Below are 13,934 nucleotides of genomic sequence, written 5' to 3'. Positions count from 1 at the left end.
GGGTGTGGTTTTCCTGTGTCCTATCAATATTGGAACTCATACCATAGGACTGTCCTGCTGGAGCACTTTCAGCATTCACTTGAAGTTCTTAGCACACTAATTTTGGCCACCTGTGTGGCAATTTCTTCCTGCAAGTTAAGCTGCTCCTTCCTTCTCCATAGTTGTTCCTCTCGCTCTTCCAGAGCGTGTTTGTCCTTCATTAATTGTTGCTTTGCTATTAATGCAGCTAAAGCAGCCTCCTTTTTAATGTATGCAGAGGAGGCATCAGATGCAGAAGATGTTCTGCCTGCAGCACAACTTGGAGCACAGTCATTTGACCCACTGTTGCCTGTTGCTTGTATTTACGTCATCCTGTGGATCCTTTGCGTGGTCAAAACATGACTTGGAATTTGAGAAACATATTCGTCTGTTTCAACAACATGACCTTCAATATGACATATTTGGTTCAATCACCGTTTTAACATCCATTATGAATGTACTACCAACTCATCCAATGTTTGAAAAACATTCATTATGTTTACCTCGCTCGACCTCAGGAAGTAGTGACAACAGCATGTGGTGTTGCTTAGCAACAGCTTCATAGAGACTAGTTGGAAGATAAGATTGCACTTGTAAAGCATTTTTCTTCGTTCCCATAAAATCCTTAATTGATGGTATTAAACATTTAATTTTGTTTACATTTGTTCTATACGATTGAAGACTTTCGATTCTGCTTGCTAAAAGCTTTTGAAGTAAGTTTAATTTCTCTTTTGACAGTCCTGATATGAGGGTCATTTCTATGCTTTGATTCATTTATGTTATTTTCTCCTTATTGCGCCACTCGCTATTAACTCTTTATTTGCCCATAGCACTGTTGATATTCCAGTTCAGTAAACATAGTCAACAAACAAACTGCCCACGCATCCACAGCACTTAAACCAGACCAAACAGAACAGCCTTCAAATTTAAACATTGGCAACTGGAGTATTTCAGCACTTCAGGAATACAAAGCGATGAACCCTCGGGCAAACATCACATGATCGAGCAACAGTCCCCAATGGACGGGCAGTGCTGACCATTCAGAGCTGTGTTCAAACCACAAATGCACAGCATGGATCATCAAAAAGGTTGTTACTTGCCGCAAGCTGCTCTGGCTTCTCGATACTGCGATTCCAATTTCGCCAACTGGTCTGTGGCCATCCTTAGCCATAGACTGTTGTTCATTTGGTATAACTTTTTTTCTGTTGACAAAATGTAGCAATTACTTGGGGGGAAAACCCACAAAGCCACTCAGAGACAAAGCAGGGGGTTGATATTGTGTGATCCACTCCAAATAACAAAATCTCAAATTTCAGAAGTGTACATTTGATCCTTTATGAAGAAACCAGCAAAGTCTAACAATCTTGTAGCAATTTTAAGGAAAAAATCTAATGAAACTAGTGCTATAACAAAATAAGTGGTCTAGTAATGACATAATGGTCTAAGTGTTAGCATCAACAAAAAGAAACCACCCATAGCCCACTCCCTAGTTCTGAACATAATAAACTGAACTTAACCAGAATAAACTAAACTATGTAACTATACTCATTCACTTCTACCATGACACCACCCATGTGACAGATTACCCATAAAAAGTATGCAGTACAATACAATACAAACAGAAAATAGATACATGGCTCCTACATATCTATGTTATTGGTACCAATGTGTCCCAAGGCTTCTGGCTGTTCACCTTCCTTGTTCAGAATGTTGTGGACCCAATCAGAGATGTCTCATTGAAACCTACAAAATAGTGAAAGCCCCAGACAGCGGAGCTGGACAGTATAGGTCAAGTAGAGCAGAACAGAGAGGAGGAGGAATTTCTTTAGCCAAAGGGTGGTGAATGTGTGAAAATTATTGACATAGGTAGTTGCAGAGGCCAAGTCATTGGGTATATTTAAAGCAGAGGTTGATAGGTTCTTTTATTAGTAAGGGTGCCTAAGGTTATGGGGAGAATGCAGGCAAAGAGTTAGGGGGCAAAAGTTTAAGGCTAACATGAAGGGGAATTTCTTTACTCAGAGAGTGGTAGCTGTGTTGAACGATCTTCCAGTAGAAGTGGTAGAGGCAGGTTTGGTATTGTCATTTAAAGTAAAATTGGATAGGTATATGGACAGGAAAGAAATTGGAGGGTTATGGGCTGAGTGCAGGTCAGTGGGACTAGGTGAGAGTAAGCATTCTGCATGGACTAAAAAGGCCGAGATGGCCTGTTTCCGTGCTGTAATTGTTATATGGTTATAAATGGGGTTGAGAGGGGAAATAAATCAGACATATAATTGAATGGCTGAGAAGACGCAATAGGCTAATACTCCTCCTGTGTCTCATGGTCTTACAAATATCGATAATTTAGAGGTACCGAAGAAAGACTAGTTTATCAATTAGACAATTCTGAAATCAGTTTGTAACAAAAGTCACTTTGCACTATATAGTATTTAATTGGTTGACCAGGAATTTAAAATGGAATTGATAACTAATTGATATTTACTTCACAGTTCAAGGTAATTAACAAGTTAGAGTATTGTCAAAAGTAAAAAAAAATTGCTGGTTAGAAAATGTTTTAATGGGAGCTTTGTGTTAAATCAATCAGTCCCACTGAACACGAGTTTTATACCCTGCAAAATGAATGTATTTCATTTTACAATACATTAAATCACCTACTCCCTTGGGAGAAAGGAGAAATTATCTAAGGGAGGTTCATCAGAACATTACATTAAAAAGTAGAAGCAGGAGTATACAGTGTGCTCTCCAGAGAGTGTTGTGCAATTCAGTGAGATCATAGCTTATTGAATCTTTAATTCACTATTCCACCTGGACCCCAGTAGCCTTGATTACCCAAAACTGTATACTGCTACCTTGTCCTTGTTCAGCCTTCACTTCTGAGGTAGAGCATTCCAAAGATCTTCAATTCTGAGCAAAGAATTATTTTCTCATCTCTATATTAATTTGCTAGTCTCTTTATCGTGAAATTATCCTAACTAGTTCTAGATAACTCTAATAGAATAACATCCCCTCAACATTTATCCCTATGAGGCCTCCTTTGGATTTTTGTGTCTTTCAGTAAAAGCACCTTTCCTTGTTAGCTCCAGAGTCCGAGGAATATTTAATACAGTATTATCCATGAACAAAGTTTGATGTGGCTTCCTTGGGTAGAAGTGAGAAGTACCAAAGGTGGGAGTCAGCTATGGAAATGGTGTACAGGCTTCTAAAAGTAACCCAAGACATTTCAAAAAGGGACCTTGTCAGAAAGATAAAATAAGGACGGGATTATCTACATAGATCTGCAAAATAAGGTGACAATAGTAGCTGAGATCAAGACTTCATTGCAAGTCCAGATTTTGTTTTGGAATAGCACTTTTTGGACCCAGCCATAGAGTATGTTATACTAGATTTGGAAATTCATAGCAAGATGTGTTTAATTAAAACTATACTCCACTTTGGGGTGCAAATAATTCCTGGTTAGTGTCTACCTGCATATAAACTAGTTTGGCAAGGGGCTGTGAACCAGAGTGATAGGCAGTTGGTACACAAGCAGATGTAGTGTATAGTGAGGCTATCATAATATGACAGAATTCACCCTGCAGAGGGGGTGGGGTGTGTTTATAATATCTCAATCAGATGTATCAGTATTACAGTGGAGTAAAGGAAACTATAGAGCAGGGGTGGGCAAACTTTTTGACTTGAGGGCCACAAAGGGTTCTAAAATTTGACAGGGTGGCCGGACCAGGAGCAGATGGACAGAGTGTTTTGGTAATACACCTCATAAGAGAAAATAAAATATCATGGGATATGTAGAAAACATGTGCTTTAATTTCAATTGAAAATGAACAAATGCATTACAACAAAATATCTGTCTTTGAAGTCCCATGGTATTTAGCTATTTATTAAAATGACTTTTAAAACACTGAAAATTAAATGAATAAAATACAGCTTTTTTTAATAGTAACAGTTATTATTTTAAAGCACTGAAAATTCTGTTATCCTTCAAGATATTATCATCATCACTCTCCTCCTGACTGTCTTTATTTCAAAAACGGTAGGAGATGCAGGTCTACTTGTCCTGCTCCTTCTTATTCAATTGTCCCCTGTGCCAAAATTCAACAACGACCCGCAGAATGACAAAGCAGGGAGAGCGCGCCGGTATGCGGAGCTCTGTGCTCGCAAATCCCTGCAGGCGATCTCCCTTAGCCGGAACGCTGGCTAATTGTGAGCCGGTTCGGATGTGCCAGGAAATGGGTCGCCACAAGGTCACAAAGTAAAGCACAAATGTGGAGTAATACGCTGCACCTCAACAAAGGTCAATGTATATAGAGTGCGTCATCTATTGGGAAAACGCCAGAATTGCGTGGAGAAAACGTTAACAAGGTTTATTAATATAATTTCATCAAGTTCTGCGGGCCGGATTAAAAAGCTTAACGGGCCACATATGGCCTGCGGGCCGTAGTTTGCCCATGCCTGCTATAGAGGCATGAAAGAGGAGCTGGCCAAAGTTGAGTGGAAAGGGCACTAGCAGGGATGATGACGGAACAGCAATGGCTGGAGTTTCTGGGAGTAATTAAGAAAGTGCAGAATAGATACACCCCAAAGATGAAGTATCCTAAAGGGAGGATGAGGCAACTGTGGCGGACAAGGGAAATCAAAGAGCATAAAAGCAAAAGAGAGGGCATGCAATATAGCAATTACTGGGAAGCCAGAGGATTAGGAAGACTTTAAAAATGAACAAAAGGCAGCATAAAATAAGCCATATGGAGAGGAATGAAATATGAAGGTGAGCTGGCCAATAATATAAAAGAGGGTACCAAAGGTTTTTCAGACATATGAAGAGTAAAAGAGAGGTGAGAGTGGATATTGGACCATTGGAAAATTACATTGGAGAGATAGTAATGGTGGACAAAGAAATAGCAGGTGAAATTACTAATTATTTTATTTCAGTCTTTACTGTGGAAGACACCAACAGCATGCCAGAGTTTTGAGAGTGACGGGGAAAGAAGTGAGTGTAGTTGCTATTACTAAGAAGAAGATGCTTAAGAAGCTGAAAAATCTGAAGGTAATTAAGTCAGCTGGACCAGATTGACTATACCCTGGGTTTCTAGGAAGGTGGCTGAAGGCATCTACTATTTAATGGTAGCTGGAGGCATTAGTAATGATCTTTCAAGAATCACTAGATTCTGGAATGGTTCTTGATGACATGAAAACTGCAGATGTCACTTCAATCTTCAGGAAGGGAGTGAGGCAGAAGAACGTCTGCTTGTGACATCCAACGTCAGTGAAAAAAGCCTGCTTGTATTTATCCTACCTATACCCCTCATAATTTTGTATACCTCCATCAAATCTTCTTTGTCTTCTACGTTCTAAAGAATACAGTCCTAACCTACATAATGTGAAATTAGTCAAATTAATGCTTTGAAATTAATTTGAATTTAATGGTAAGATTTTTGGCAGTGTGGAGGATTGGAGGGATCTTGGGGTCAGAGTCCATAGTGGTAAAGTTTTAAGGGAATTGGGGAGTCTCAGGTTTCCTGTAAATAATAGTTAAGGTTGAGTCTGTGTATTCTGGTTTGAGAATGGCTGCAGTTTGAGCAGCTCTTGTCTCTTGACTTTTCACACCTTTTGATTTTTGTGTTTAAATTTCAACTTTGGGTTAAGTACGGATTACGTCTGTAACTGCAGTATGTTTGAATAATGTCTCACAACTGCTTCTTTGAGGCTACATCCACACTACACCAGATAAATCCATAACCAAAGCTTCTCTTCGTTTTTACCCTCTGTCCACACTAAAACGGTGTTTTCGTCCCCCGAAACCGGAGCTTTTCAGAAATGCTCTCTAGGGTGCGTAATTTTGAAAACGCCACTTGGGTAGATCAGTGTGGACGGGGTTACTGAAGAAATCTAAAAACACTGTCAGACTGCAGAGTGCCATTTCATTGTTTTCTTGAAGGCAACCTAACAATTTCAGAACAGACAGCAACGAGACTGAAGCCAGAAGTTAGAAATGTACTCAACAAATACTTTGACCCATAACTTACTGCCCTGTTTTCTGTCCTTGTAGGAAGGTGGGTTGCCTGTTTTGCAAGTACTTCTCTGACAATAGATGTGTAACAGCCTAATTTCCATTGTATGGAAATACAAGATAATACTGACGCAGACATGTTTTATACATTTAACAAGGTGCTTTATTAATGCAACAGAGTTAATGTTCGTCAGCCAGGTCATACTCCCTGTGGGTTGCCTCCATACACTCCAGTATTTGTTTTTTAAAAACTTTTAAGTCCTCCTGCCCAAGAGCCAACAGCTGCCTGTCATTTAAGTTTTTCTAGTTCACAGCGAGATTCAACACCAAACATGTCGCTTGTTTTCAGCAGATCTGTCCTGCGCATGCACAGTAGGAGAAGATTCGCCAAAATATCTGTTTGAATGTGGGCAGAGATATTTTTAAGAAAGCCTAGTGTGGACACCCATCATTTTTATGCGAAACCGGCGTTTTCAAAATTATCCGCTCTAGTGTGGATGTAGCCTCAGTGAAAATAAGGATTATAAATTTATAAAACCCACAAGAAGATGTCTCCTAACTTTTCATGGTGGAGATAAGACAGGACATTCTTTACATTCCTTTCTTAATTTTGGAGAAGTCTCTTATCTAAATTATTAAATTCTGCTCTAATTGAGTAGCTGGAATGTCTATAGATCTGACTGTTCTTTTGTATTGATATGTTAAAGGATCAATTTGTCCTGTTGACTCCTCCGCTCACTTGCAGGATGTAACAACAGGATGTAACAATCTATACTCTGTTTTCTGATGACCTCTGCCTGATGTGATTAAGTGTTCTTTGTCAAGTACAGTTTACCTTTGTTTTAGGTGATTAAGTGGCCTTTGTTTTGGACTATCACTGTTGACGGCATTCTTGACAAAGATAGTGTTTAAAAAAAACACTGGACCGGATAATTTTGAAAAAGCTGGTTTTGCGTAAGAACGACAGGCGTCCACACCAGGCTTTTTTAAAAAAATACCTCTGTCCACACTAAACGGATATTTGGGCGAATCTCCTCAGGAGTGTGCGCAGGACACACAGAAAACAAGCGAAGAGGAAACAGTATACTTGGTGCGCGTTTGTCCAGTTACAGACTAGAAAAACTTGAAAAGAAATTACCAAACAAAAGACTCGGTGTGCATTTGTCCAGAAATATTTCCTACAGCCATAGCCTCTTCACCGATGAAAGGGACGACAGCGACAACTAAATGCAATAAGGCTTGTTACTGGGCAAAAGTGAAATTTGCTGATACCTCATCTGTTTGTGTATTATTTTGCTGAACTTAACGTGTGCAGTAAAACCAGTTACTGGGCAAAAGTGAAAAATGCATCTATTGAATGTTTGCACAAGCAACACATTAATAAAGCACCTTGTCTTAATCGGTGTTATCTTGTATTTCCATACAGTGTTATATTAGGCTGTTACACAGATAGGCTGTTAGTCAGATACTTTTGTGGTGTTGGAGGTTGCGTTCAAGAAAATGAAATGCCCCGCTGCTGCCCCCATTTGTTCCAGTATGTCACGACAGCGGTTTTAAAAATAGCCAGTTACCCCGTCCACATTATGTCAGATATTTGGCATTTTCAGATTTATTCACTCTGGAGAGTTTCTGAAAATCTCCATTTTCGGGGGACAAAAACACTGTTTCAGTGTGGACGGAGGGTCAAAATGAAGAGTAAAAGCTTCAGTTACGGATTTATCCGGTCTAGTGTGGACGTAGCCTCTGTATCTCTGTCCTTAGACTTCGAGTGTCTGACTCTGAGCACAGATGGAGTGTTCTGTCTTGTAGCTTGCTACTAATAAAGGCAGAAAAGAATCAAATGTGGTATTTGCTTCATTACATCGGGTTGCTAACCGTTGACAATAGGACACTCAAGGCTGCCGCGCAGGTTAACTCTGTGATTAAGAAGGCATACGGTGCATTGGCCTTCATCAATCATGGTATTGAGTTTAGTAGCCAAGAGGTAATGTTGCAGCTATATAGGACCTTGGTCAGACCCCACTTGGCATACTGTACTCAATTCTGGTCACCTCACTACATGAAGGATGTGGAAACTATAGAAAAGGTGCAGAGGAGTTTTACAAGGGTGTTGCCTGCATTGTGGAACATGCCTTGTGAGAATAGGTTGAGTGAACTCGGCTTTTTCTCCTTAGAGCAACGGAGGATGAGGGGTGACCTGCAAAAGGTATATAAGATGATGAGAGGCATTGATCGTGTGGATAGACAGAAGCTTTTTTCTAGGGCAATGGTTTCCATAAGAGGACACAGGTTTAAGGTGCTGGGGAGTAGGTACAGAGGAGATGTCAGGGGTAAGTTTTTTAATTAGAGTGGTGAGTGCATGAAATGGGCTGCCAGCAACGGTGGTGGAGGCGGATACGATGGAGTCTTTTAAGAGACTCCTGGCTAGGTATATGGAAAAATAGAGGGCTATGGGTAACCCTAGGTAGTTTATCGGGTAAGGACATGTTTGGCACAGCTTTGTGGGCTGAAGGGTCTGTATTGTGCTGTAGGGTTTCTGTATTTCTTTGTTACCTTAGATGTTGTTGAATGCTGTAGTTTCTTGTCTTGTATCTAACAAAGTGTTTTCTATCTAAAGTAGTATGTAATTGATCACTATAGTAAAAGATTTAATATGTGGAATATTTGGCTTTGGGCCTGTACTCTGGAATTCAGAATGATATGGAGGGATCTCATTGAAACATACTGAATACTGATTTGATAGGGGGTTGTGGGTTACAGGGAGAGTGTTGTGAAGAAAAGAAAATTTGCCGTTATTATAGGGTGGAAGAAGACTTAATGCATGGAATGGCCAAATTTTGCTCTTGTATTTTATAGCTTAATTATCTTATGCTGTCAAAAGTCTAGTCCATAACTTAAGTAATAAATGATTTTCTGAATGCATCTCTAATTTCGGTACTCATTTTTATTTATCAGATAATCCGCCAAACTTTTAATGGGAAATACAAATAGTCATGACAGAGAATGCTAATCACATAGAATGTTGTTTGTAACTTTGCTTGTTTTTTTGGTAACCATGCTGATCACAAAGACAATGGTATCACTGCTTCAAAGAAACAGTATTCTTCATTTCATAGATTACATTCTTTTGATAATCTGAAAGCAAACCTTACAAAATAGGATAAAGGACTTTATCGCATAATTTAGGTCTTTTTTGAAAGATACAAAGCCTACGCCAATTCAATTTGTTTTCAATTTGTTCTAAATCATTGCTATCAATTTAACATTCTAGGTGTCCACTGACTGATGGGTTAAAGTAATCCTGCCTCATCTTTTTGTATAAAGAGATACAGTCTGCCCTCCTTATCTGCGAATTCAACCAACCGCGAATCGCGAAAACCCGGAAGTACTGTTCTAGCACTTGTTATTCGAGCATGTATAGACTTCTTTTCCTTGTCGTTACTCCCTAAACAATGCAGTATAACAACTACTTTACATGGCATTTACATTTGTTATGAATGTACCACAGCTCTGAGGGGCCGAAGGAGCGGGAGCAGCCCCCTCCTTCCGGAGAATCGCAAGATCGCTATTAATTCGGGTCTCAGACCCAGGAAGTGAGAGACAATGCAACGGTTTTGGCCATTGTTCTTAGAGGCACCTGTGTGACATGCATGTCCCTGCTACGTGACAGCTACCATGGACATGGACACCCTCGGGCAATGTGGGGGTGGGGATTGCATCACCCTACTTTGATGGACATCCACAACTCTGCAAGTCAAGATAAAAGGGGGACATCAGGAGGCAGTACCCCAGCGACGCACCAGAAGGACACCCTCGCTCAGTGCTCCCGTGGCTGGAAGCCACTCAACACCACGTGCGCTCCTAACTCCTTTGCCTGGGGAGCGGGTGGCTGATAATACCAAGAAGGAATTTGAACTAACAACGGGGAAACAACGCTCCCCTGATTTTACAGAGTGGCTTCATAAAGACCCGGGCAAGTTTTTTTTGTCGTTTTTCACCGATCCCTCTAAAACACGTGAAACCCAGCGATTCCCCGAAAGGCTAAAGTCTGCAGACTTCTGAGTGACTTTTATATTTCCAACGGACAATATATTATCCCCTAGACAACAGTCGAGATTACTTCTTAATGATGATTATTACTATACCCGCGCTTTAGATTGAGTATTGATGACGTGCATTATCTGAATGTTTGTATTAACCTTACTTTTGTGCCCCTTTATAAATAAAAATGTTTGAAAAGTGACATCAGACTTCAACGGACCTCTCTATCTTTGCTGGTAAGTTATCCAGTTACGGGATACGTAACACATTGTATTAGGTATTATAAGTAATCTAGAGATGATTTAAAGTATGCAGAAGGATGTGCGTGGGTTATTGTGGATTGGGATCGAAAAAAAATTGTAAGTTCTCTTACTAAGCATTTTTTACAGGTACATCCGGTATTATTTAACGTCAGTTAGTCAAACGTTTACATTCGTATATAGTATATATTTTACTTTTCTATGCATATAAAACACTAAAGAACGTATGTTTCAGCGCCGGGCTTGGGAAGTTCCTGAGTTCGATATAGTGACAGATCGCTATGGAGTGCGCTGTCCGTCATGCTGGGTTGATGTGGAGGATCAAAAACCTAAAACCCAAAACCCAATAATTAAACCACTGCGTTGCTTAGTAATAATTGTATCTTTCATCGGGGCAGAGCCTTTCTCACTTAATCCTTTAAAATTGTTCTGATCGTTGACCAACGTAGCCTAATGCTTTTCCAATGACCGATGGCGTTTCACGTCTTTCCAATTGCTTTATTATTTCCACTTTATTTTCAATTGTTATCGTGAATATTGTCAAGAACAGAAACACTGCGGATTCAGATCTCTGCCGCTGGGTCCTAATGTCCCGCAATGAGACCAGTTAAATAAGGTCCGGGGTTCTGCTGGGTTCTAAGATGCACCGCATTGAGACACATTGAATAAGGGACTTGAGCATCCGTGAATTTTGGTATCCGCGAGGGGTCCCGGAACCAATCCCTCATGGATAAGGAGGGCCGACTGTACACAAAATGGTATTGGGTGATATTTTGTCTGTCTACTGCCAACCAAGGATGCTGTGTGGAATGCGTTTGTGCAATCCTAATGTCATTTCTAATAGGCATGGGCCTGTAAGACAAATGATTTATAAATGTGGCAGTCTCAGAGAGAGCAGCTAAGAAAATGTAATGAAACATACCCCTTTGGAATTTGTGACTTGGACACGTTGATGAGAAAGCCACTGGATTAGAAATTCTACTGTGTATCACCCTGTTTTTTTTTTCACTTCACTATAGCTGAGAACGAATAGCAAAAAATGTTCTTGATGCATGTATACTCCACTTCGGTAATTTGTCACATGGTCTTTTGTGTTTATGATAAGCTTGTGCACCGAGGTCCCAAGGCATGTAGCAGTAATGTCATTTGTTGTGCAATGCCTGATTGACATTGCTGCTCCAATATTTGAGCAGAGGCATGGATTTAGGAATATTTGAATCCAGGAGCAAATTTTATGTGGAGATTGAAGGCTTGTTCTAGTGCTAGTGTAAATATATCTATGTGTATATTTATGTATATTGAGCTGCTGTCAGATATTAGATCACTAGAAAATGTCTTGTAATTTACATAGTTAGATGACGGTGGTAATGTCTTCCATCTTCTGTGCACCCATTTCTAGTGGAACTATGACGTTCCATTATTCACCTACCAAATAAATATTATCTAAAGTGCTCCAGCTCATTGTGGCATTGGTTTTGACTAAGAAGCAACCTTTCAGAATCCCCACCATTTTGGGAGATTGAATTGCAGAATTTGCTTTTGTACAGAACTTTGGTTTCTGCATGATTTTTATGAACCAACTTTAAAAAGATGAAATTAGTATTGGCAAGTGGAGCTGGAGTGTACTGTGAAGTGAACTGAACAGGCAATTCCTCAGGGACTTGAAACATGCAGCCTGCCAGTCAGATGGAAATTCTTCACTGCCCTACACTAAGGTTAATTGGCTCATCCTTGATATAGTTATTCTCAACAAATTAACTTTAGTTTTTGGGCATAGGTGGTGAAAATGTGAGAGTTATGAATACTCTCTGTTTCGTGTCAAGCAAAATCTGTGGCTTTGATTCTTATTTTTTTGTGTATCAAACTGTCTTCTGTTTGTTGCCAGATGCTGATAGTTTCAACTGTAATGAAAACTCTTAGATTTTTGTTTTAAGAAAACTCTTGTATTATGACTGAAAAGCTTAAATGTGTCATTGTGGAATATTTTAGTCAAGCCTAACAGGCTTGGATTTTATCAATGTGTGGAATTCTTTGACAGTTTAAGCTTTTTTTTCTCTTCAATTTTTTAAAAATATGTGCATCATGAGTGTTGGGGCCATGCTAGGGTAGGGTAGCAAGCATTTTTTTTTCTTCAGCGTTGCAGCATTTTATGTTTTGATATTGACAATTTTCCTCATTTTTGACCATCACCCCCACCCTTCTTCACATGTGCTCACAGTTAGGAATACAATGCCTGGCCTCTGCAAAAATTAAATGAGCACAGAAAAACTAATTGGAAGCAAAATGTGTAGGGATTTTTAAAATACCGGGATAGCTATTAGAATGATTACTTCAAAGTAGAATAAGGGAATAACAAATTTAGACAGTATGTTCTGGTGCATTCTTGTTGGTATAAATCCTATTTCCATAGTAATGTACAAAATTATAAAGGAAAGGAGAATTCAGCTTGCACGATATTAATTCTGATACAATTGTATGAAGAAAGCTTGTGTTGATTTTTGTTCGTAATCTGTAGAAGCTAAATCTTCACTAGCAGTGATTATGTTTGGACCAGAGTTACAAACAACTGAAAATATTCAAGAAACTTCTTAAGACATTTTTCTGGTAGATATTTGTTTCATAATGTTGACAAAACTTTGATTTTTATTTTGGAAAACTTTCAGGCAAACTGATGCAATTCATCGGAAACTCTATTGCTTATATTGTGTTTTCTGCACAGGAGTCCTGTTCACTCCTCCTGATCTGCAATAGCACTTAGTCTTGCAAATCCTCATAATTATCCTGGTGATTCAAAAAACACCTCACCTTTTCTTTGGTATCAATGCCTGTCATGGACACTCTTTCTCCAACACCAGCAGCTTGCCCTCTTCTATATACTGAAATTCCTTTTTCTAACCTTCACTATCCTCTTGTCTTTAACTTGCCTTTGGTCATCCTAATATCTTGTCATCCACTCTTGACTGATTATGCCTCTGAATTGTCTTTGGATGTTTATTTATTTGTGAAGGCGTTGTATAATTGTAACTTTGTTATAATGTGTAGGTAGGGCATTGATTTAAGGTTTCTTGTTGCTAGTTGAGAATGACCTGCTAGAAAAATCAATGTCTCAGAAGCTGAAACACTGGCTCTACTAATTGTATATCTGCACATACTTTTGTTTTTGAATGAAATTCTTATGCTGATGTAGTCAAGCTTGAAGTGTGTGAAATTGTTAAATCAGTATTGCCATCCTGCTGAAGTATAGTGTAGACCTGTAATTCCCAAATTTTTGGGGGGAATTTGGGAATCTTTATTAGTCACAACATGTTTGGTTGTGAGGATGGTGGAAAATGGACAAGAAGAAAACTGCATTCAAGCAAAATGATAATATGGTTTGAAAACAGAGGAAAATCAACAAGTAAGGGGAGATGAATGTTGTATTTACCACGCAGGAGGAAATTGAATTGGCTTCTTGCTTTGAACAATGAAACTAGTATGAGAACCAAATCTGATGGGGTAGCAATTTGTTGGGGTGTAAAACAATCGACTTGTATAAACCTTTCAGTGTTGTGTTGCATGGGTTAACGTGTACAACGACATGCAAGTTGTTCATGGAAAGCTCATTGACCTCC

At 39.3% G+C, this 13,934-nt stretch overlaps 1 protein-coding gene across 4 annotated transcripts in view; it reads left to right on the top strand.

Annotated features, from left to right (window-relative positions):
* rab30 (RAB30, member RAS oncogene family) overlaps nt 1-13,934 on the top strand; it is a 75,779-nt gene that overhangs the window by 51,799 nt on the left and 10,046 nt on the right. The window lies entirely within an intron of this gene.

The sequence above is a fragment of the Hypanus sabinus genome, chromosome 3, assembly GCF_030144855.1.
Source record: "Hypanus sabinus isolate sHypSab1 chromosome 3, sHypSab1.hap1, whole genome shotgun sequence".
In the NCBI taxonomy this organism is placed as follows: domain Eukaryota; kingdom Metazoa; phylum Chordata; class Chondrichthyes; order Myliobatiformes; family Dasyatidae; genus Hypanus; species Hypanus sabinus.
Note: the sequence above shows the minus strand (reverse complement) of the source record. Positions and strands in the feature narration are given on the sequence as shown.